Source organism: Cajanus cajan, chromosome 4, assembly GCF_000230855.2.
Source record: "Cajanus cajan strain Asha chromosome 4, NIPB_CcT2T_4, whole genome shotgun sequence".
Taxonomy (NCBI): domain Eukaryota; kingdom Viridiplantae; phylum Streptophyta; class Magnoliopsida; order Fabales; family Fabaceae; genus Cajanus; species Cajanus cajan.
Window position 1 is genome coordinate 61,771,810 of NC_138520.1, and position 25,973 is coordinate 61,797,782.

The following is a 25,973-nucleotide window of genomic DNA, read 5'->3' on the forward strand; positions in this document are numbered from 1 at the left end:
TGAGGTTGCATAAGAATTAGAAAATAAGAAGCGAAGAGTCTACCATTGCAAAAATTTCGGGGACGAAATTTCACAAAGGAGGAGAGTATTATAACAGCCCAAAATCGCTAGGCCAGAGGCCCAATTGATTTCCCAGAACGGGCCGTTTCAAAAGTGAAATGGGCCGTTCCAGAATAAGAAAAATGTCCAAAATTGGAGAAGCAGAACGGGTCGTTCTAGTGGGAGAACGGGTCGTTTTGCTGGGATTGAGAACGGTTCAAGTTGAGAATTTTGCGTAGTTTCGAAGGGTCCAGAACGGTCGTTCCACTTTTGGAACGGGCCGTTCCGGTAGGTGAGCCTGAAATCCTATAAATCGCGCCCCTCACCTCTCATTTTCACACATCTCTCATTCTCTCTTCTTATTCTCTTTTGTTCTCTCTTCTTATTCTCTTCTGTTCTCTCTTCTTTTCCTCTTGTTCTCTCTGAAGACCAAGGGGCATTTAGAGGAGGAGACCAAGAGATTCCTGTTTTAGTTCAACTGTTGTTTATCCAGGTACGGGGGAAAAGGGAATTATTTATATGTAGTTACATGAGGGAATTGGGTAGAGGAAGAGCCCTTAAGATTATGATTAATTTTATAATTATTTCTGTTTGGAGAATTGTTGGTTTTATGTGATTCTGTATGAATTTAGGATTGTGAATATATATTTTAATTGTAAAAATGATGCTCTAGGAGAGAGAATGAAAAATTATAGAAAAGTGTCTGTAAGTTAGGTTTTGGAAAAAATTGGATTATTTGTGTTTCAGAAATTGATGATCCCATTAGATTCTGTATGTGTTGAGGATTAGAAATATATATTTAATTTGTAAGAATGATGATCTGAGAGGGAGAACGAAACTGTAGAAAAGTGCCTGTGAGCTAGGTTTTGGAACAATTGGGGGTTTTATCGTTATGTTGAAATTATATTTAATTGGTAATTCCATTGATTATTATATTAATTTATGAATATAATTGTTATATTACTTGTTAAGAATTGATGATCTAGATGTGAATTGCTTGAGGGGTGTGTAAACCCTTATTTTGTTAGACTTATCTGTTGTGTATATGGAATTGTGTATATGATATGGGATTGAGCTATGAGATGAGATGTTGTATGGATGTGATTATGATTGTGATCGTGGTGCCTCACATCAATGACCAGGGATGGCACGGGCCCTGGGTAAGTGATGCTACAGGGAGGGCGTGACCCTGACATAGTGTGGGATGAGTAAGACAATTAACACAGATCACTTATGTCAAATATGGCAGCCTTGGCATAGGGTTAATTGCAAGAGATTGTGTGGATTGTGATATGATTGTGGTTCCTCACATCAATGACTAGGGATGGCACGACCCCTGGGTAAGTGATGCTACAGGGAGGGCGTGACCCTGACATGGTGTGGGATGAGTGAGACAATTAATCCGTATCACTTATGTCAGTTGTGGCGTGGCCTTCGCATAGTGTTAATTGTAAGATTTGTGTGGATTGTGATGGATTGATGTAATTGAGATGTGAAGATGTTGAATGATTGATAAACTATATATACATAAATGCTTGTGAATAATTCATTAATGAATAATGATGAGATTATGTTGTGTTTTTCTTATGTGTTTTACATATAGATGTTTTCTTTTCTCACCGTGCAATTTGTGGATGTTTTAGGTGAGGAAGATCTGGCTTTGAGTGGCATCTAGAATGCCAACAGTTGATTTATGGGTTTTTTTTTTGTTCGTTCCTGGAGTATCCACCGCCGATAGCAGTGACTAATCTCCTTGCTACGTTGGAGGCACCTCAAAGGGTGGGATAGCTGGCCCCAAGATTTAACGCGGCTGCATACACAAGGCAGGATTCGAACCCCTGACCTTACTTAAGCGTGGATCAACCCCTACCGCTGAACCACACGCTTGGGGTTACAGTTGATTTATGGGTATGCTTTGATATTGTGACATTGGGGCAGAAGATTTCTAGGACATGAATTGTATTTATATATGGAGTAAAACCTATTATTTTGAAAATAATTTGTAAACTCTTAAATTTTACCTTTCAAGTTTTATTTCCAGTTATTTTGGATATTGAAGAAAGAACAGTTATGAAGTTTTATGTGAACCCTTTTACCAATTTCGAAAGTTTATTTTTCTTAATTTAATTACATTATTACGATATATGTGTTGGGGTAGTAAGGGTGTCACATATAATATTCTAAAACTCACAATGTTACGGTGCCTTGTACATGCAGTAACTTAGTCAGAACTATTAATTTACTTTATATATTTATTATTTTTCTCAAGTAAATTTGCAAATATAACCTAATAATGATACAGGGGTCGGCTTTAAAATATACCTTATTGTCTTCCACAACTTACTATAAATATATGTTCTTCTCAAATCATTGAAAGACTATGTAAATCATAGAAAGACTATCTTGAGGTGTTATTTAGAGAATGCAATATAATCTGATTATGTTATGTGTCAAATTATATGATATCAGTCCAATGCGGCATCTGGTTTGTGAAAGCTACATACTCAACCGACCTATAAGAAATTATAAAAGTCAACCCTGTTATATTCCGACTCAGTTAGCTTTCATATTATTTGTTATTTTATTGTTTGATGATTTTTAAATATATATTATATCTTTTATATTTTTGTCGCATGTCATTATTCAGATAATGAAATTCGTTTTTCTTGTTATGTCACTTAAAAAAATGTATGGTATATATATATATATATATATATATATTCACTTTCTTACTAGAACACGACTCTAGTTTTGAATTCAATATTTCATGACTTAATCCTTTTATTTCTAATATTCTGATTGGAATTCAAAGTAGGTCCGTGACTTTGCTATTATTAATTGAAAAAATGCCCCCTTTATAAAAAAAAAATTACGTATCAAAATAAATTAATGGCCAAGTCTTTTCTGCAGCTCTGGCTATTGAATAATTTAAAAACAAAAGTTGAAAGCATGAAAATCAAAAAGGAAACAAAAAAAGGGAGAAAAATCAAGTGTTCATTTAATTATCTAAAAAATCATACATATAATATTAAATGCATTTAATTCACTATAAACTGTTATGGATTATATTTTATTATATTATATATTATTAATTATAATATGTAGTTACATAATAAGTGTTTATTTATTCTACATTTGTTATGTATATACTATTTTTTGTTTTTGGTATAAATTATTGACTTTTTTAATCTTTTTATGTGTTACTATTTACTATGACCAAGCGTGTGTGTACTGATAAAAAGTTATTAGAACACATAAGAATCAAAAAATAATTTATAAAAAAAAAATTGCTTGATATAAAGTAAGTATTTTAGAAAATAATAATCAAGGAACAAAAAAAATTAAACAATATCAATAAAGTTTTCCAATGGTCATTAAAACACTGGCTCTTGTCAGACACTTGGTATAAAGCTCTAGGATTATAATTTTGAGATCAATCTTGAATTTCACTATAATTTTCTAGCATGTGAATAACGTTTTTTAAATTAAAAAAAAAAAAACACTAATACAAGTATGTTTGAACGTAAGTTTGAGAAATTTTCTGTTAAAAATGAAAAATATTTTTTAGTTAAAATTTAAACCAACTCTATATAATATTAACGAAAAAAGACACTCCATATCTCTGTTATTAAAAAAATGGTAATTATTTGAAAGTTTGTCTCATTTTAAAATATTAAAAAAGGCACGTCTTCTTGCTCGCGATCTGCCACGAGATGTCTCCCTTGTGATTTGTGTTCTGAAAACTATTGTTTTGATCTTTTTGCACACAATTTGTTCAAAGCTCCATCCATGGAAGTTGGGTTGTAAGAGTATCTAACTAATATAACACACATGAGATGAGATCTAGCATGCTCCCTAAAGAGAAGGGAAAAAGGAGCAAAAGAGGAATACAAAAGTAGAATTAGGAATAAAAAGAGACACATGAAAGATAGGTACATTATTAATTGATATGACAAAATTTTATTTGTGGGACAGGAAATGGAATAGAGAGTGAGAGATATGTGATTTCTATCCTTAATCACTTACCCATCTCTACCCTCACTTTTTTTTGTTTTTTTTTTTTTTGTTGTTGAATTACCGTCACATTTGAAATCACAATAGAATTACATACTAAAAGTAAAAAAAAAAAAAAAAAAAATTATGAGAGAGACATTAACAAGGAGTCTAAAGATTATTGCTGTAATATTTCCAACTCCTAAAAGTATGATAATTTTACTCGATCATCACTAGTACAAAAATTGGATTTAAAATTGGAGTTTTAAGATCAGTTACAAGGTAATCGATCTTAAAAGTGACGCGATAACAATTTTGTAAATAACATGAACACTTTTAAGATTGGTTAAAATTTAACCGATCTTAAAAGTGTCACTTTTAAGATCGATTATAAAATAATCGATTTTAAAAGTATTTTTAAGATTGGTTATTTTATGACCGATTTTAAAAGTGTTACTTTTAAAATTGGTTATTTAAGAACCGATTTTAAAAGTGCTACTTTTAAAATTAGTTATTTCATAACTGATTTTGTATGTAGTATACAAAATCGGTTACCGATTTTAAAAGTATCATCAGAAATCTTTTATATTCTCCTCCATTCTCATTCTCTTTAATCTTTCCCTCCATTCCTTTTTTTAATCTCGGACGTTCTCATTTTCTAAAGTTTCCAATAAAGTAAATTTTGTTGTCGTTTTCGTTTTTATTTTCGTCTTCTCATGTTCTTCTTGTGTCTCTTTTCATTTTCTCATGCTTTTCTCGTCTCTATGTTCGTTGTAGGTTCAGTTTGGGTAAATTGCGAACCTGGAACGACCCGTTCTGCAAGGAGAACGAGCCGTGCTACAAGGAGAACGGACCGTTTTCCAAGGAGAATGGGCCGTCCTCTAAGGAATACAGGCCGTTCTCCAAGGAGTACGGGCCGTTCTCCATTCAAAATGGGTCGTGCTTCAAGGAGCACAGACTGTTCTCCTTGGAGAACGGGCCGTTCTGAATGGAGAAAGGCCCGTACCAAAGTTAACTTTTTAGGCCTTTTGATCAGACTGGAGCGGCCCGTTCCATTTTTGGAATGGCCCGTTCCAGTTTAATTTTTTTTCCCGATCGGATTATAAAACAACCGATCTTAAAAGTTAACTTTTAAAATCGGTTGTTTAACCGATTTTAAAAGTCTAACTTTTAAAATCGACTCTTTCAAAATCGATTACAGAACCAATTTTAAAAGTTAAAAATAACCGATTTTAAAAGTCTTTTTTCCACTAATACATGAATTATTGCGCTTCATTTTTACTTGTCCACACTTTTTTTATTTTTATTTTTGGTAATTCGTACTCATTTAAGAAATTCTACTCTTACCTATCAGAACCATATGGTGGATATTGATATCGAAGGTGTTGTTAGTTTGGATGAAAATCATGAAATGGAAGGTGTTACGGAATATTGAATGTACCCAACTCATAAAACTGCAGCATACATCGGCTTAAAAATATTTTATCTTTTAAGATATAATAAGGTGCATAAATTTTTCCCTAAACATTCTAAAAAAAATAAAAATAAAATAAAACAATTTTTTTTCATAAATTAAAATTAATTTTTAGAGAAGTTAATGGATCAATTTGTTTAAAATTTAAAAAGGTAATTCTAAAATAACAATTTTTAGAAAAGTAAATTTTAGAAAATAGAAGCTTTTTTTTTAAATGGTTTCTAGCAAAAAAACAACTTATATATATAGTAATTTAGACAAACAAATCAAAAAGTAGAAAATAACTTATTTTATTAAAAATATTTTTAACAAAATTTAAACAAATGGAGTCATTAATTAATTTTAACTTCTATACTTGATTGGAGTCAACATTTAGGTGTAACTGTAACATCCCACATTTATAAGTGTTTTAAATAATAAAATAATAGCATGTTTTATTTAAAAATGAAGGAAGTTATATGTATGGTTATCTCCTAATATGAATTTCTTTTCTCACCATGATTGTATTGTTTAATTTGATGTTGAACTATATGCTTAATTTATATATGCAATGTTTGTTATCCTCTTGCATGCATGCTTCCTTCCCCGATAATTGATGTTTATATATGTATGGTTATCGCCTAATATAAAATTCTTTTCTCCATAATTGTATTGCTTAATTTGATGTTGAACTATATGCTTAATTTATAGATGTAATGTTTGTTAGATGTTGGTCTTAATCCTATTGAAGTTTTAATGAAGGTGTAATTATTTCATTTTAGAGGATATTTGATACACAAAATATTTTTTATATTTTTTTAAGAGTTTCATATCAAAATTTTTTTATTTTTTTATGTTTGATATCTATTTTTAAAAAAATTCTTAAAAAATATAATCTTTCAAGAACCATTTTAAATAGATTTTTCTCTCCTAAATTTCTCCCTCTCCCTCTCCCTCTTGATCTGTTATTCTTTCTCCTAGCTCCTTTTTCTTTGTGACTCTCACTCTCACTACCATTTTTTTCCTCCCTCCCTTCTCTCTCCGTTCCTCCCTCATCTCTATTTCTCTCTTTTATATTTCATTATTTTTTGACTTTGTCAATTTTAATTATATCAAAATTTTTTTATTTTTATAATTTAATGATATTTGTGAACACTTATTTATTTATTTGAATAAAATGAAATGATATATTTTTATATTTCTTATTTTACGTAACATTTTTCTTTTCTTTTTGTTAAATTCTATATTTAAATAATTTTAACTATAAATCTTCAAATTTTTAAAATAGTTTAATGTCATATTTGTAATAATATTTTAGTACATAAATATATCTAATGAGATTATTACAATAAATGATATTTTGTAAAAAAAAATACTTATATATATCTAAGAATATATTATTATAACCAAACATAAAAAAAATTTAATTTTTGAAAATCTTCTATGAATACTTCCACAAAAAAAAAAAAAACCTTTATGAGTAACCAAATGTTCCAAAAGAGTGTAGTAATTTGACTTTCGGTTATCTTGCATGATTTTTCATACATGTTCTCCTTTCTTATAATTATATTAATTACTATAAATATGAATATTATATGTCCCTATAAATATGAATATTATATGTGATTAATAAGTAATAATAATTTAATAGTGTATAATTTTTCATTCCTTTATAGAATAATATTGTATTTTTTTCGCAATCCTTATAAATACAAATATTACATTTACTCAATTCCCTTTATAAATAAATGTCATATGTTTTACCCTACATAACACAATGTTTTACAAATTCTTACTGTAATATACAAATAAATTTCTATGTTATCACATTGAAGGGTCTATTTCAGAAAAGATAGGTACATACGATAAAGTTAACTCTTATAGTAGAACTTTTTTTTGTCATATGTAAATTCGAGTCCAAGACTATTGTTTAAGAGAATTAAAAAATGTATATATCAATAATTATCCATTGGTTTTGATTTTGACAAAGGGATAAAAATAAAATTGTTTTTAATTAATCCTCATAGAAATTTTATCTCATCCTTAATAAATTCGTGACTCAAAGAAAATGTCAAATGTTCCAATAACTTACGGGTCCTTTTCTTGAAGAGTAGTATATAGGGTCTCTTAGAGCATTATTCATATGCAACTTGTGAACTTTTTGAATAATTGAACTTTTAAATTTTAATGTGCCAAAGAGTTGATATAAGTCAACGTCGTTTGTTATAAGCTTTAATTGTGATAAGTGCTTTTGCATATATTATAGGCTAAATCCAGCTTAGGTCAGTTTGATGAATACCCCTTAATCCAGACAAACCGACCTCTTGGTAATGAAAGTAACATATTTGAGCTCAATTAGCTGGATCTAAACCCACAATTAAATATTCAAATTTCCTTTTCAAATATGAATTATACCCTTCTTCTGTCAGAGCACCAAACTATTGCCATAAATATTATAGAGAAGATTCGATCTGCTAGAAATTAAAACAGGTGATTTCGTCGTTACTTTTTATAGTGCAACAACTTGGTAATATATAAATTAGGGGGGAACATGCCATAAATACATGTTAATGAAGAAGCATTATACATGTAATGTTTTTTTTAATAAAAAAACATAGAGAAAATTACAAATATGAACTTAGATTTTCATTCATGCTTCTACATATTTATATCAAATCCCTTTCTGGCGGCTTCAACCACTTGACTAATTTTAATGATGTTGCGATGATTAGTTTAATTAGATAGTAAAATTTAAATTTTATTCTTAAGCAATTCAAAGTGTGTAAAAGTATATATTTAATTTCCTTAAACTTATACACTATAAGGTGAGATTAACAAATATGCAATAAGTTAGTTTGATTGAATTTTATCCAAAATTCAAAATAATGTTTAGTGATAATTGTTAAATATGGTAATAATTTTTTTTATCTACTTTAGATAATTATTAAATATATTTTATATTTTAAATATTTTTTTATCATAAATACATAGTTAAATTAAAGTTAATTTTATTTTTAGAATAAATTTGTTTAATATAAGATATTTTTAATATTTTCTTTGTTAAGATGTGACACAAGAATAAAGGAACTTGAAAGTCACAAAGTCTCAAAAGAAATCAATTCAAGATCAATCCAAGCTAACCAATTGGGTACTTTATATTTTTTTTAAGAGAAGAATTTACTTAAAATGACCAACAACTCACTCTAAGGGAGTCCCATAGACACTGCCTTAGGAAACATGTACTATCTTGCTTAAGTGAATGACCTGCTTGCTTTGAGTGAGTTAGAAAGTGACCTTGACAAACAATCTAATAAGCAAGGGAAGTTAGAGACCACTCCTAGAAGTACATGTTTTCTCGCTTAAGTGAATGACTTTCTTGCTTTGGCGAGCTATAAGTCGCTTAGAGCTACTACCATAGTCACTTTGAGCAAGACAAGTTAAAGACAAAACACTTGATGAATTAAAGACCTTATTTAAGCAAACTATATGGACACTTTGAGTGAGCATGCACAAACAAAAATTCATTTTAAATATTATAAATTGGGGTTTTACAAGAGGCTTATGATTGAAGTTTTTACAACTAGAAATTTTAGAGATTAGAAAGAGTTTTTGCGAAAGCAATCTTGTAATCATAGATTATTCAAAGATATTTTTTTGTGTGTAATCCTTAGCCATAAGCGGCTAAGTCTTTTTATTTTTTATTTTTTTTATTAGAGATTGATATAGCTACTGTACTCATGTAAGTCTCCTTGTTCTCATTCAATAAATGTCTTTATTTTAGTTAATAATTTTTATTTTTTACTTATATAATGCTTGTTGTGGTTTGATTAACATTGGATGAATTAATAATTTTATCAAAGGTTGAAAAATCCTTTTAAAATTACAATCTAGATAAAATGCTAATAATGCTTATTACTAGGAATAAGATAAGCCTTATCAATCAATTTTTAGGTGCCTAATCTTAATTTGGGTTGTTTAACAAACTTTGCAAAGGAATTGAAATTTTCATAACAACTCACAATTTCTCACCTAAGGAATTAGGATTTAAATATAATTAAGGACTATTGAATTAACTATATAAACTTTGAAATTGAATGAAAACCTGGAAGGATTGCATGAGGAAGGTTAGTGAAGTTAATCTCTAATTGTCTTTATTATCTTAATTTAAATTCTTAATTAATTTGTTGCATATTTCTTAACTTTTGTTATCTTATAAATTTTAATGCATTACCCTAAATAAATTAAATTACTTTAAATCATTTTTTTAGTACTAAAATTAAAATTAAACAATTGTTACATAAGTCGCCATGAACTCAATGTTTAGATTTCTATCCAATTTTACTATTTACTGTAGTTGGTATACTTGTCAAATGTGTAACAAGTAAATGAAGTTTTTGTTGGGAATTGTGTCCTATAATTAGTTAATTATAATACAATGTTAAATTAGGTGTTAGATTATTTTTTCTTAATTTTCTCTTAATTTTAAATTTAGTTAAGTTTATTTAATTTTTATTAGATTTCACTTGCTTTTTTTCTAGCCTAAAAATTGTTTATGCAAGGTGAAACTCCAGGCTTAAAGTTATACTATGATCTAGAGATAGTAGGACTTACAGAAGGAACAATGATTTGAAAAGGAGACAACAACAAGCAAGTTGAGACATCTTTGTACCTTAAAAAATGGCAAAATAGGAAGCACATCATCCCCTTCCACCAATACCACAAAGGAGGACAATGGCTGACCATATGGCATATTGTGGTACTTATGAGTTCAAGAGTATCGTGAGACCTACGATTACTGCAACTCAATTCAAGATTATGCCAAAACTTTTCAATATTATCAAAGGGAACCAATTTTTTGGAGCAAACAATTAAGACCCCCATGCCCGCCTATTTGAGTTCATCATGATTTGCAATACTATGCAATATCAAGATGTTATAGATATCACTATCTAATTGGTGGTGTTTCTCTTCTCACTCTTTATAAGGGCTAATTATTGGTTATAGTCTTTCTTGCCCAACAATTTCACTACATAGGAAGATTTGACAAATAAATTTATGGAGAAGTACTTCCCTCATGAGAAATTCAAGCAAACCAAGATGGCTATCAACAACTTCGAATAAGAGGTGGATGAGTCACTATCAAAGACATGTGATAGATACCACAACTTATTAAGGAAGTGTTCGAGTCATGGATTAGATGAGATGGATATCATATGTGCTCTTTCTTATATGGACTAATGTATGACACAAAGTTTATCTTGGATGTGTTAATTGAGGCAATATTAACTATAAGACACTAGAGGAAGCAGTAATCATCATAGAGAGCACAACTAATAACCATAATGGATCTCAAAGATTGAGGTTTGCACCATGAAGAAAGTATACGAGTTGGGTCCTAATGATGCAATATTAGCCCAAAACAAACTTTTGATTCACCAAATTGAAATGTTGAACAAAACAATTGAAAAGCCACTATAACAAACTCAATAAGTACAATCTTAAGCACCTACACTTGTCTCTATATACTATGTCAGTTGTTGTCACATTTGTTGGGGCATACATATGTAAGGTCAATATGGGGCATCAGTGGGGAACTTTAACAAGATGTTAATTACATGGGAAACTTTAACAAGAGGTTAATTACATGGGCAACCAAGGAAAGTATGAAGGTAAACAAGATGGAAACCTTAATGGAGGAGGATGATAGCAACACCCTAGTCTTAGAGGGTGGGACCAAAAGAATGCAAACACTCTAGTGCACCTCTTTCAAAACCTAAGATGAACATGTATGATCATTAAACAAGGCTGAACCCTAAATCTTAAACCCTAAATCCTAAACATCAAATCAAAAGAACACACAAACTGCAACTAGAGATTTATAGGTAAAGATGAGACATCTCGCCATTTAGATAAAATAGCAATTTTTTAGTAAGTGTTGTAAATACTAAGAAGATCCTTAAAGGGGAATGTAGTGCTATTTTTACAAGGAGCAAAAAGAGTATGGTGTTAAGGTTTGTGAGAAAAGCAAAGAGGGAATGATAAATGTGGAAGATAAGGGAGAAAAGAATGAAAAGAATAACTAAAAAAATGAAAAATAAGTATGAGAGAAAAAAAAAAGAAGAAAGTGGTAGATAAGGGAGATGAAGGAAAGAGTCAGCTACCTAAGTAAGGGGTTTGATTTTGTGATAAAAATAGTGGATAAGATAACCCCTGAATATTTCAAGATAAGTACTTTTCATGTGCCTCTTAAGAAAGTAGAGATCACCCATGTTGGTGATAAGATTCAAAAAGGAAAAAAATAAGAGATCTCCATATTCACCTAAGGAGAAGGTGGCAATTCCAAGAGAAAGAAACTTCTATCTTGTCCAACAAGTATACCATTTGAAATCTAAATTTCACTTTTTTGTAGGAAAATGGAAACCCAAGTGCTTAAGACCCTATGTTGTCAAAGGACATACATATAAAGAAAAGGTTGAGATAGAGAGGTCAATCTCAAGGAGATGTTATTTTATAAAGTAAAAAAAGAAATGGTCAATCCATATCTTGGGTACAAGTTGAAAAAATAGACCAGCAAATTGAATACAAGGATCCTTGAAGGTTTCATCATTTGCCAAGCTAGTGATGCTAAAGAAACATTATCTAGAAGGCAACCTATTTTCTAAACTTTTACTTGCATTTAAATTTTTGTCTTTCTACATAAGTTCCATACAAACATTCTCTCTTAAGCTAACCCATTGGTTGTTTAAGCGAGAATGTCATGTATCAAGTTAATGTCCTTTTTGTGGTCACTTGCTTAAGCGAGAAAAAACCAAAAATCCCTCTATGTTGAACTGTTCAAAGCAAGCTCTATACTTACTTAAATGAATTAGTTTTTCCAGCATTTTCAAAGACAAAATAAAGTCCTTATTTTTTCACTTCAAATAATTTTTCTAACATCAATCAAATACTCAAACTTTACATCAAACTCAATGAGGATAACATATACAATTCACATTTATCAACATCATCCATGACTCCAAAACTGACAACTCTATATAACCATAGGATTTTCAAGTCATTTCAATTACAAGAGAAACATACAAAATCAAATAATCTTCCCTTAATTACCTCTTGCAATCTTAGGCTTTGGTTCTTTGGGTAGAGATGGGATAAGAACACTCTTCAACCAACAATCCTTTTATTAAACACCAAAATCATGCTCAACTATCTCATACCATAATTTTGGAACTAAAGCGACATCCATTGGGTCATAAATCTAAGTATGGAAGGAAGATGAGAAAACACAAGACCTTAGGTCAGATGGAATCACCAAAGGGTCTAAAATAGGGGAAAAAAGTTGTCTTTGAGAGAGTTTTTTGCTCCCACTCTCAAAGAAAAAAGGTTGCCTTGAAAGAGAGGAAAATAAAGAATGTGTGGTGGTGGAGGAACTTGACTTGTGAGGGTTTAGGAAGATTTTGGGATGTGTCTTAACCTATTAACCTAACCTACACTCTAAATTCCAAATCAATCCATAAAACAACATCAACACAAAAACTCACCAAAGTTAGTAAATATTACAACTATAAACTTAATTTCTCTTAAAATTTTAATTTAAACTACTTAATTAATCATTTAAAAATAAACATTTTAATTTGAACATGAAAATGATGAACACCAGAGTGTAAATAAATTATATATGCTAACAGGACAATATGATGAAAAAAGTAAAATAAATCTATACTTTAAAAGAAAAAAATAAATTTCTTAACCAATGAGACATTTTAACCTAGCATTAAGGGAATATAGTGGAGATATAATAAGAATAACCAATAAGAAAGGTAATAATGGATGGAGAAGGAGAGTAGTGATATATATAACCAACGACGGATCCAGGTTTACGGGAGTAGGGGTAGTTGCCCCCAGTAAAATTTTGTTGATTTTTTTATATAAAATATTAATTATTTTTATAAAAAATATTATTAAATATATTTTAATTACTCTATTATATCTAATATTATAAAATATATTAATTTTTTATTTTATTGTTATTTACTTTTATTTTATGATAAAATTATCTTAATTTTTTATGAGGAAAAAATTCACTTATTTTAAAAATTAGTCTTGATAGATTTACTCTATTAAATAAATAATGTTTTATATCAAATTTTTATAAATTTAACTATTAAATTAAAAAATTTTAATGTATAGATTAAATTTACAAATTTTTAAAAAAATTTGAAAATCATAAGATACTTCATTACATAGATTCAACATAACATGTAAAATATTTTTTTTTATAATTATTGATCAATTTAAATTAATGAAATGAAATATTAAATAATTTTTAATTTTTTATAAATTTTTTATAAATTTAATCTATACATTAAAGAATTTTAATTGATCGGATAAATACTTGATGTAGAATATGAATTATTTAGTAGAGTAAATTTATCAACCCCTTCTTATTTTTATTATTATTATAATATACAGTATTTTTTATTAAAATATTTATTACTTCTTTACTCATTGAAGGTGTCATGATTTGGTTTATTAATGTAGGTTATTTTAAATTTTTATTTTATTTTTTAACCCTTTGATCATGTATATGTATATTGTGTTGGTAGGAAATGATTTATATTAAGAGGAATAAGAGTAATTGTCACACAGTTTTTTTTTTTACTCTTATAAAAAAAAGTAGACATTTTACTTAAAAATATTTCTGTTTTAAATGAGTGTAGAAATTTAGAAAATACTTAAAGAAAATAAATTGATAATGTTATTATTTTTATCCTACTAATTTTTACTATTTTATTCCTCTAATATTAAATAGGTCACAAAAAATTATCAAGTGATAGTTAAATATAATATCAGATAAAATAATTTATCACTCTATTTATAAGAAAATTTAATTTATTAAAATAAGATATTTTAAATTTTTTACTATAAAAATATATATTTTTTTTAAATTATTAATTTTTTTAGTAAAAATAATACAGAATATTTTATTATCCCACTTAACAAACTTTTTGGATCTGTCACTGTATATAACCATTTATTATTATTATTATTATTATTATTAATTTATTATAACAATACCTTTTATTTTATTGTATTATTTATTATATTTGTTTATGCACATGTATATCAACTGCTACATGATTATTTCAACTTAATGGATGATTTTATGTTTGGATTTGTGTATGAGTATGCATTTGTACAAGTTGATTTTTTTAAGTTTGAGATAGATTCTTAACTCATATTTCATAAAAAAATACGAGAGTCTATTATAATAATTATTATGAGACTTATGAATATTATTAGACCACTTATAATCTTACAAATTAAACTTTATCTTAAGATGTTCAACTCTCAATGTGAGAGGTTATATAAAAATTCATATATCAACCAATGAAATCATCAAATTAGAGAACATAAGTAAGAAATAATGATTGTCTAATTTTATAATATTGATTTAAACTTACACCTACATTTTTAAAGTTAAAGAAAGAACTTTGTAATCTGGAGTAATTCTACCGACTACATCATACATTGTCTTTCATAAAAAAAATACTTATAATCTATAATATATATGATTTAAATATGTTGGTATTATTTTTGAGAGCGTAATTGGAAACTCAAGTGTGCAACAGTAATGCTTATGTGTAACGTAGATGGGATTGAAGAGGAGTAGTGTTATTATTGGAGAGAGGTTGTGGTGTGAGATGTTGAGTGCATCATAAGGCAGAGACCAAAAGAGCATATGAATGTTGACAGAAAAAGAGAGGCACTTGATGAATACCCTCGAACCCTAACCCTAACGTCATCACCCTTTCACTGTTTCAGTGTTTCTGCCTTCTGAAACTCTGCATTCCTTTCCTTTTGCTTTATTGTTGCTACTGTTCCTTCCTTCCCCATACGCACTTCCACACGCGCCTCCAGTGCCCTATTATCTGACTCACTCACCCTTCAATCCTAAGGCTCATCCAGGACCACCTTGTCCAATTACAAAATCATGGGTGTCTCACCTCACCTTTTCCTGCATTTTAGAGGGAAACATTCCACTCATCTTGTACCATTATTCCACCTACTTACTATACTTCCAAATGTAACTCGTTTACACGTTGAGGGTGCTAAATATCCAACAAAGTGTTGCATATATATATATATGTCAATTTGTTATACTTATTAGATGACATTGTTATAATTTCTTTTTATAAAATGGTGTATATGAACATTGAATGCGACTTAAATGAAACAAGAATAATAGAAAGTTGGGTTGGTAATAGTGTAGTCGTAGAGGTTTTGGGTTTGTATAATATAAATTCAATTTTCCTTTTAATTATTTCAGTTTAGATTCTGTGTAATTAATTCTGGTCTCTCAATTTTTATTTTAATTGCTTTCTTTGTTTTCAAAATAAGGTAAACTTGGTTCACAACTGGCTTTTTTCCTACGTAAAGCCGAATTAAGATATTAAATAATTTTAAAATGTTTTAAAATAAAACTTGATAATTTTTTGAAAGATTTTATAGGAATTATATTAGAGTTTTAAGAAGAATTCTTTAGAATTTTTTTGATGAAAATTTATGTTTTACTTATTGAGTTTTGAATAGAACATAGTTTAAAAACACACACATATATAGTGAGTAAAAAAAAGAATTTAAGGATTTTAAAAAGAACAAAATCATTAACTGGGGAACCACATTTGCTAAAATAAATTTTAAAAAAGAATTTAATTAATTTAAAAAAATATAAGTGATTAAAATTACATACATCTAATCAGTGGAACTAGAAATGTAATTTAACCTAATACTTTTAAACCCTAAAAAAATTCCACTTGAGTTTTATTGCTGTTATGTGTAGGAAATGTATTCCTTTTGTTTCCTGGGAGTAATTCAGATACTCAATTTTTTTTTCCTAGGCTGTGATATATATCTAGTGTCTAATACCTAATGACTAGTTGAAAAGATTACCATTGCATTGAAGTCCCTTTTCCTTCAACATATATGTTGATATAAAACTAATTTTCTATGGAAAAGAATGATAGAACACAAGTGTAAAATTGGTGATACGGAAACCGGTTGCAACAATGGGCCTGTGAGTTTTAGAGTGGATTGGGCTAAGGAGAAGAATTGGGCAAGACCGTATATGAAGCCCGCACTAATTTTACACACGTGCTTGCACGTGTTACAATATGTTAAGCAGATTAACTCCATTTTTCTTTTACAGCTTTTCCCAAGTGTTAGTTTTATATTAAATTTAAAATCGAAACCTTCCTCTAGAATATATTTCAATGTATTTTCTATGAACTTTTTTACACAATTTCGAGTATTTAATTTCGATTTTCTATGATGAAAGTTTGAACTGATAATCTACGTCTATGTTATAAATTTTAAATTTTATTTTCAAATTTAATAATGTTTTTTTTATTATTCACATTTTATTATTACTTATAACGCTTTCTTATTATAATTTTTTAATTATTTACGTTATTTTTTTTCTTCAAATGTAAGCTTTTCAAAGTAATTATTTTCTATATTAAAATATTCCTTTTATTTTTTTTAAGATAAAATATAAATATTCATCTTTATACTTTTGAATTGTTTTACAATCTTATAAATTTAATTTACTTCATAATATAAGATATTTACATATTTATTTAAATAGATTATACCCATTTATCTTATAATTTCAAGTATTTTATTTTAAATTATTTTTAAAATTTACATCTTTTTGGTAACTTGTAACAACCCGCCATACATTCAACAAAATTTCTACCATTAACAACAGAAAATAGCCTATCAGAACATTTAAGATTAAAAAAGAGAATGTTTCATATATACAAATATACATATATAATATGAATATAATAGTAAAACAGTTATGCTAATATAGTCAAGATATATACACACATGTATACAAAAATCCTAAAATAACCTTATGTCCTAGTGTTGGTCGAACACACATATAGCATCGCTATCAACAAAAGATCACACCCCCTACCCACATTAACTCCTCAAGCCTAACCTTGGACTACTCATACAATATATGATAATCATAGTCCAAATCAAAATGGAAACAAAATGGTAAGCTAGAGTCCAAAAATATGTACATATAGAAAATAATCCCATAATATACAATATTATGCCACAATCATACATGAAAGTTACAATACTACAAGCAAACATGTATTTTATCCCAATCATACCATCCAAGACATCAACTATAAATATGAACACACCTCGACACCCATCATATGCAAATACATCAATCAATGCATCATCATCTATTCACTTATAGAAATCTTCTAACAACATGAGCAGTCTAAGTGATTTTCACCCTACCGAATCAACCAAATCATTTTCAGGCCTAAAGCGCTTGTTCAATCACAACAAAAAAATGGGATACCAATTCCTCCTCTAGTTTCTCAAGTCTCATCATTTATATAGGAAAGTCTGATTCCACCGTTAGGATGAGTTGTACAGCAAGGTATAGGCGTACTATGATCAGGACATGTATTGCTAAGTCACATGTGGAGTTAGGCCATTAATCATCCTCAAAGAACCACGTAACCTTTTCAAGTACTTGGTTAAGGGTTGAAGCCCCTTGACTTCTTACCTTACTCAACCACCAACTAAAGACTTAGAGGTGACTCAACACATCTCAAAAACCCACTCAAAGATACCCTATGTGGGATCTTTAATTTTCAAAATAATTTTCTCTCCTCAAGTCTTAAGGTAGCTAACATTTTTGAATGTCATACCGCATTCTCAACATTCACACCTCATCCTACACCAACTATATACATCACATCTAGTCAATATATATAGAGATCAATATTAATATCATCCATACATGGCATATCAATGCTCTCCAAAATCATACGTCGCACCTATGCACAACATACATTTGTTCACCATCATCCAACATCATACAAAGCATTTATGCATGTCATATCCGATCAATATATGCAGAGCAATCATCATACCTCATACAACATGCAATAGAACTTAAACCAGCTAGTCATATTCATCATACAATATCACCAAAACACACCAAGCATCATGCAACCATTGCAACTTACCTCATGCCTAACACCATTGAGGTAGGGAGCTCTTTGTCTCGTTCATGCTCGATGCCATCCAAATTGCGTTCAATGTGACCAAGGTGGGGATCCCCTATGCCCTTGTGTCTAGCATGGCAAAATACATGTCCAACCTCATGTAAGGTAGAGGGTTTTTACCTGACTCATGTCTTGCATCACCTTAGTGGCATCCGATGTCACTAAGTTAGAGACTTTCTACTACTCTCACGTCCGATGCCTTTCAAACTGCATCCAATGCTATCCCAATCCAAGATGAGTCTCTTATCTCAAGCCCAACGCCACCGATCCTACGCTCAATGTAACCGAGATAATAAAGGCTTGTGGTTAAAATTGTGTTCGGTGCCATGAAGGCCCACCCAACATGATTGTGATTTCTACACAATGCAGATCACAAAAATTGTCCCAAGCCCCTAAGAATCGGAAAACCACCAACATGCATTGTAGCAAACCATGTATATACATCATATACAATATATTTGCAAAACATGCAAGAACAAATTAAGCAAATCACCAAATTTCACCCCTACACCCAAGAACACCAAAATCCTTCACCCTTCAATCTGATTTCAACCACATTTTCCCCACATTTGATTAAAACAACAACATAGTTCATCAAATCAAACAACCAATTTGTCATAGTATCCCTTACCTCAAACTTCAAGAAAATTCAAGAAATAGGAGAAGAAAAAAGAACTCTAAGCTTGCTAACTCCTCACCATTCTCCAACTCTCTGATTCTCAACCTCTAAGCCTGAATCACTACTTTGAGTATCCAAGAAAACCTCTCACACTTCCAAGGAACATAGAAGAAAGTAGAAGCCAGAATCTCTAGAGCTCCTCATAATTTCCTTTCCTATAGTCTTTGAGAAGTTAAATTTATGAAGCTCATTTCTTAGAAAAAATCTTATATACCTTTTCTTTCAAAGTTAGTTGAAACTCTAGCTAGAGACTCTTAGAGTTACCTAATATACCTAAGTATAGTGTTACATAACTTCCTTTGTATAATTGTTATAATTGATAAAGAATAAATAGATATTTAATGTTTTTTATATATTCAATTTAAAATATAGAAAAAAAAGGCGATTTGTGATTAGAAGTTCGATTTACCATTTACGTGCTAGTGGAGAGAAATGAGTGGTTTACATTGAAAAGAGAAATTACAATTGCATAATATAATTAGGTGAAATATATATATATATATATATATATATATATATATATATAAAAAGTAAAAACTAAAATAATTATTAAAAAAAGTATTTTTTTTATATATAATAATATAAATAAATAATTTATAAAATTATTTTTATAATGAGAGAATATGAACAGTCAACATAATAAGTCAAAAAATAAAATTTTATGAAAATAAAATTAAAAAAAAAGGAAGTTTACACAAGCTTTACACAATCAATCTCAAATATAATAATTAGTAAGGAGTTATTTCATTTAATAACTTATATTTTACATTAAATTTTAATGATTCAATCACTGAACTAAAAGTTCTTAATATAAATTTTAAAAAATTTTAAAAATTATTTTATACTCTATTTCATTAATTTAGATCAATGTATAAAATATTTTTATGATTATTCATCAATTTAAATTAATGAGATAAAATATTAAATAATTTTTAAATTTTAAAAATTAAAACTTAATTAATATATATATTTTTTTTATTTTAATGATTAAATTATTAAAATTTAATGTAAAATATAAATTATTAGTAAAATAAGTATAAATAAACACTTTTAAAATAAATTAATCCCTCCTTATAATTAATGGAAAGAATTATATTAGGTAACTGATAGTGTGATCGAGGCAAATAATAAATTATAAAATTGATTAGGAGTAGTCTAAGAATTTATAAGGGTTTTGACTAACTTGAACAGTTATAGATGCTTGTTACAATATTTTTTTTTAAATACAATTTCAAAGTTATTACAGTAAATTGAAAAGGCTTAAATATGTATAGGTGCATGTATTTTAGTCATTGCAATTATTTTTTTTTGTCATTTTATATTTTAACATTTTGTTAATATTATTTTAGTCTCTACCATTAATTCTAGTAAGTTTAGTGTTGACGTGACTTACAAAATAAAAAAATATTTTTCCTTTTGGGTTATGAATATTAAGATGAAAAAAAAATATTAGGATAACAAAGAATATTTTAAATTAAATTATTTTTAGTGCATAATTTATGAGTATTCTATTTATTAATTTATATAACTAAGGTAATTACATATATTTTGTTTTAATTTCTGTATGACTAATTAACTTTTGTTGAAAAATCTAACCTATCATTTTTAATAAATCTTTTTTTCTAATCATAATTTTCCTATCAATAATTGAACTTGGGATTTTAATTAAGAAAATTAAGTTTAATACCACACGAACTAATTTATTATTTATCTTCATCTGTTTTACAATACATACATTATATATATATTAAAAATATAAAAAAAAGCTTAGAAGTTATAGCAGACGTTGGACCATTGACATGACATAGCTGATAGCTCCCCTTTCTCCCATTTTCATACAAATCATCCCACGAAACTCAGGCGCACACGGTTTATGGCTTTTGCATACTACCTGCAGCCACCGTGACTGTTCTCTAACTCTCAAGGTATTCATTTTTTATATTTTTTTATATAAGATTACGTGTAGAAAGAAAATGGATTAATATTGGTATGTTAATGAATCATGATTATGAAGACATCATATTAAACTCTACGATTTTCCTTATGATGCAAACCATGACTTCATATACGATCGAGACAGTGGAGTGGTTAGTTTGGATGAAGCAATACACTTGTCAAACTTGCCTATTTAAACTATTTTCTCTTCTGCTTTGAATAAGAAACCACATGTATTTTTAAGTAAGGTTATCCGAATGATGTTAGGGTAGTTAATTTATAATTAGTAGTGAAAATGGATCAAAAGTTTATGTTCTAATCTGCATAGTACTTAAATCAAAGTTAGAGAAGGAGGGTTAAATCTAATTTTTTATGTATCTATTTAGTTTTATCATTGATCTAATAGTTAAGTTACACCTATTTATTAAATAATAGTTTTTCTTTCTTTCTTTTCAAGATATATTTAATTATTAAAAAGCTGAATCATACTAGGTTTTATCATTGTCATAAAAACTTCCTTGATTTCATTTAGATAACATGATTAGAAAAATGTAATAAAAAATCATTTAACTGCATTAATTGTTTTAATTATCTTGAACCTAATTAAAAGGATTTAGTAGATTACAAATATATAAATTAAAATATAGAAAATATCATACATTTTGATTTTTGAAAAAGAAAAAAGAAAGAAAGATTGCGGTATTATCTGCTACCTAATTATCTGCTTATGATAATAAACCATTTGACTTAATTTTGACTATACTATTTGCCAAAAATTAAAAAATCGGCTACACTTAAATATTGCCACGCCGCTGAATACTATAATTTTTAGGCCTAAAAATATATTTTAGTCCTTTATAATAATTGTTTATTTTAATTTAATCACAGGTTTATTTTTTGTTTTAATTTGGTCCCTAATAAATTAATTGGTTGTAATGTTGAACTTTCGTCCAAATTATTTAGACGGAGTTAACTGTTGACCACGTGGATGCCACGTGGAAGCTATGTAGATGCCACGTGGAAGCTATGTAGATGCCACGTGGAAGCTACACAGATGCCACGTAGACGTCAAATTTTGTCATGCATCTGGAACCAGAACGGCCCGTTATGAAACCGCAACGGCCCGTTCCGGTTGCACTCATGGTGTGTAAATTTTGCATCTGGAACGACCCGTTACAAATGCATTATTTAACACCAACGCGTGCAGTAGAACGGACCGTTCTGAAACCAGAACGGCCCGTTTTGGATTCCAAATCGGGCCGTTCTGGATTCTGAACGGGCCGTTCCAAAACGCCAACCAACATAGTGCACCCATGTGGTTCAAAAATCGAAAGCAAACCATTTACACATACACAATTTTTTTTATCTAAAAAATAATATATTTTAAAAAATAAAAATTATATTCTAGTATATATATATATATATATATATTTAAATTATCGAATGTATAGAATATAAATTTCGAGGAGTTATTCATTTATCTGATATTTATCAAACTTTTGTACTTTCTATTTATTGTTTATGTTGATAAAAAAAATTAAAATTGTAAAAATTTATATTACATATTAAAAACATATTTATATGATAAATAAATTAAACTTAATTTTTATAAGATTTAACATATTTATTTATATGTTTTTATTAGTGTTGAATTATTATTAAGTAGGTTTTTAAGATTGTTATGTAACCAAACATTTTAAAAAATGTTTGACAGATAAATATATAATATTTATAACATGTATTTTTAATAAAAATTAGGTTTAAATCTGTTAAATTATAATATAACATAATATGATCTAGTTTATTTTCATCCTTAATCATAATTGTAGATATAAAATCTTGTGAAAAATAACTATAATATATATTTATACTTTTAAAAATTATATATAAAATTTTTAATATTACAAATATATGAATAAGTATTGTACTCACGATCTAAAATTTCTGGATATAGGTATTCTAGAACCAGAACGGCCCGTTCTAAAACCAGATGCATGACAAAAATTTGACATCCACGTGACATCTACATAGCTTCCACGTGGCATCCACGTAGCATCTACGTGACTAACAGTTAATTCCATCTAAATAATTTGGACGGAAGTCCGACATTGCAACCAATTAATTTATTAGAGACCATATTTAGACAAAAAATAAAAATAAAACTAAATTAAAATAAACAATTATTATAAGGGACTAAAATAGGTTTTTAGCCTAATTTTTAATTTGGTTGATATAACTTGTTTCTGTTTTTGTTTTTTGTCAGAATTGTGTTGCCAAACATATTTTATAAATTTTTGATAAAAACACGAATTGCGTTGTATAAAACAATCACAAAATGTCTCTATCATGAACGGAATATTAGAGAAGAGGTAATATCTAAGAATGTCCATATTTAGGCCTTTTTATATAATATTTTTTGATCATTGACTAAATTAAAAATTAAAATTAAACATAAATTAACGATTTCGCTTGAACTTCCTGCCATTTGCTGGCAAATTGGTTTTGAACTTATCTACGATTGAGACTTTTAGGTCGGTCATAAAGATAAATATAGTCCCTAACGTTTACATCCACTTCAAGAAGCTTCTAACTTTTGAGCTTGTAAATTGATTCTGAATTTAAAAGCTTATTATAAAAATTTGTTTTAATCACAATGATATAGCATAAAATAAGAAATTGAACAATTGACCCCCCCGCAAGCGTTGGTAATATATGTGGGTGGATTTTTATTTTTATTTTTATCAACCACTATCAATTGTTAGTTCAACTATTGTTCTCTTTATATTTCCATTATTTTGATTTTTGGGTTTGTCTTGTAGTCTCCATCGCTACTGTAACATCGAATGTCAATGTGTAATTAAATTCATTCCTAGCTAAATTAACCTTTTGATGTCTATATTTGAATCTAGACCTTAAACTTGAGTCCAATCAACCATATGGTGGTAAAGGATTTTGACTAGTCTTGTGCAATATATTACCTTTCAAAGTGAGTAGACTTTATTTACATTATAATTATATAAAGGCCCAAACCTAATGGGCGTATCTTATAGCTTCAACCCTAATCAACAATTCATAAGGAATTAATCTCATAATTAAAACATGTGTAAGAATATACTTCATGGTCTTTAATTAAAAGTAAAATTTGACTACCACGTGAAAAGAAAAATTGTTTCCCCTTCCATTTCTTTATTTTTACTCTAGAACATACTAATGGTTTTAATAAATAGCAAGGAAAAGAACATCTCTAAACAAGGAAGAAATAAATTAAAAAAGTGGATGATACCATGGTACAGCTAAATAGCTCATACAGAATGCCATTAGTTAGGTAAGGGCAATATGCATGAATCCACTCAGATATGTACTTAACTTTAGATATTGCTTTGCTTTCTTTATAATATATTTATTTATTTATTTATTACTGATTTCATCTTATTTTTCGTGCACCTACATTCTAATTTTGTCACATATCTAAGTACCAAGTTTGTGTTTCAGGAGAATATGCATCCAGCGATCGATTTTCATATGCAAAACATGATAAATTAATAAAGATCTTGTGTCGATCTCAAACATCAAACACAGATACAAGTGGCTGCCACTGAATGAACAAATTATTAATTTACTAGACATGCACACCTTACTTTAAAACAACATCTAAACAAACAAATAGATTACGTCTAGATAATAATAAAATATAAAAGAAAACCAAATAGCCAAGAAACCAGTGCTCCGTCAATAGTTTTGGAGACGAATTCTTAAAATTTGGGATAAAAATTCCAGCTCAAACATATAAAATTGCTGCGATGATTGTCTCCCATGATGATATTTTTTATTGACATGTTGAGTTTTTTTTTACACACTCTTTTACTTCTAACTCTGATATCATTTTGAAATGTAAGATTAAACTCTTCTCAATCTTAAAAAATAAAAAATCAGATTATAAAGTAAGAATTATTTTTTATTTGTTGAGAATAGTAATTAATCTTTCCTTGTAGGAATAAAATAAAAATCAAACCCTATGAAAGCCAACCCATCCAATGTTGTTTCAAAAGCAGAAACCCATCAAACAAAAACCAGCTAGACAGCAGTAAAAGAAAGAGATTTTGGTAAACTCGTGTGCTATGAAGAATTGAAGGCAAAGGTGTTGGTTAACACGTAACTTTCAAAGGTCATATGTGTGAGCTTGCGTTGAAAATTTCCTGGCTTTGCGTGAAGAGCTGGACTCTGATCCAAAAACTAGTTCCTCCACGTCATCATTTCCCTCCAACCCTTTTTTATACCCAAGAGATTGCTCATTCTCCACTCACATTCACCCCAAAAACTCTCTCTTTCTTCTCTCAAACTAAGTGACACATAAAAAAAAATGGAGGGTCTCATTCCTTTTGTTTACAAGGCCATCATGCAATACAAGAGTGGCAAAGAGGGTCCTATAGGATCATGGATTTGTGACTCACCTTCTTACTCATACATGAGACTTCCTGGTGACTCGGGTCGGTTTCAAATTCAAGCACCTTCATTCTCTGCACCTTCAGCTTCACCCTCTTCCAACAACCATGCCACTACCCAAATCATTGTTTCCTCTAGTGTTCAATCTCCACATCAGTGTTTGACACATCGTCGAATTGCGGCATCAACATGAACACTCAATTGGTGATCATCACTGCCTCAATTAATTCAAGCGTTCAAGTCTGTGCTTTGGGAATCTTGGATCCTAGTTTTACACTTTGGAGCTGTGAGCGTGTCAAAAACCAAAAGGGTCTCATACGCTTACGTAGTA

At 28.8% G+C, this 25,973-nt stretch overlaps 1 long non-coding RNA gene across 1 annotated transcript; it reads left to right on the forward strand.

Annotated features, from left to right (window-relative positions):
- The first annotated feature begins 23,176 nt into the window (after positions 1-23,176).
- On the forward strand, positions 23,177-25,658 carry LOC145956898 (uncharacterized). The gene is made up of 2 exons (XR_014433277.1): positions 23,177-24,524; positions 24,692-25,658. It is a non-coding gene; the product is annotated as an uncharacterized LOC145956898 (long non-coding RNA).
- The last annotated feature ends 315 nt before the right edge of the window (positions 25,659-25,973 follow it).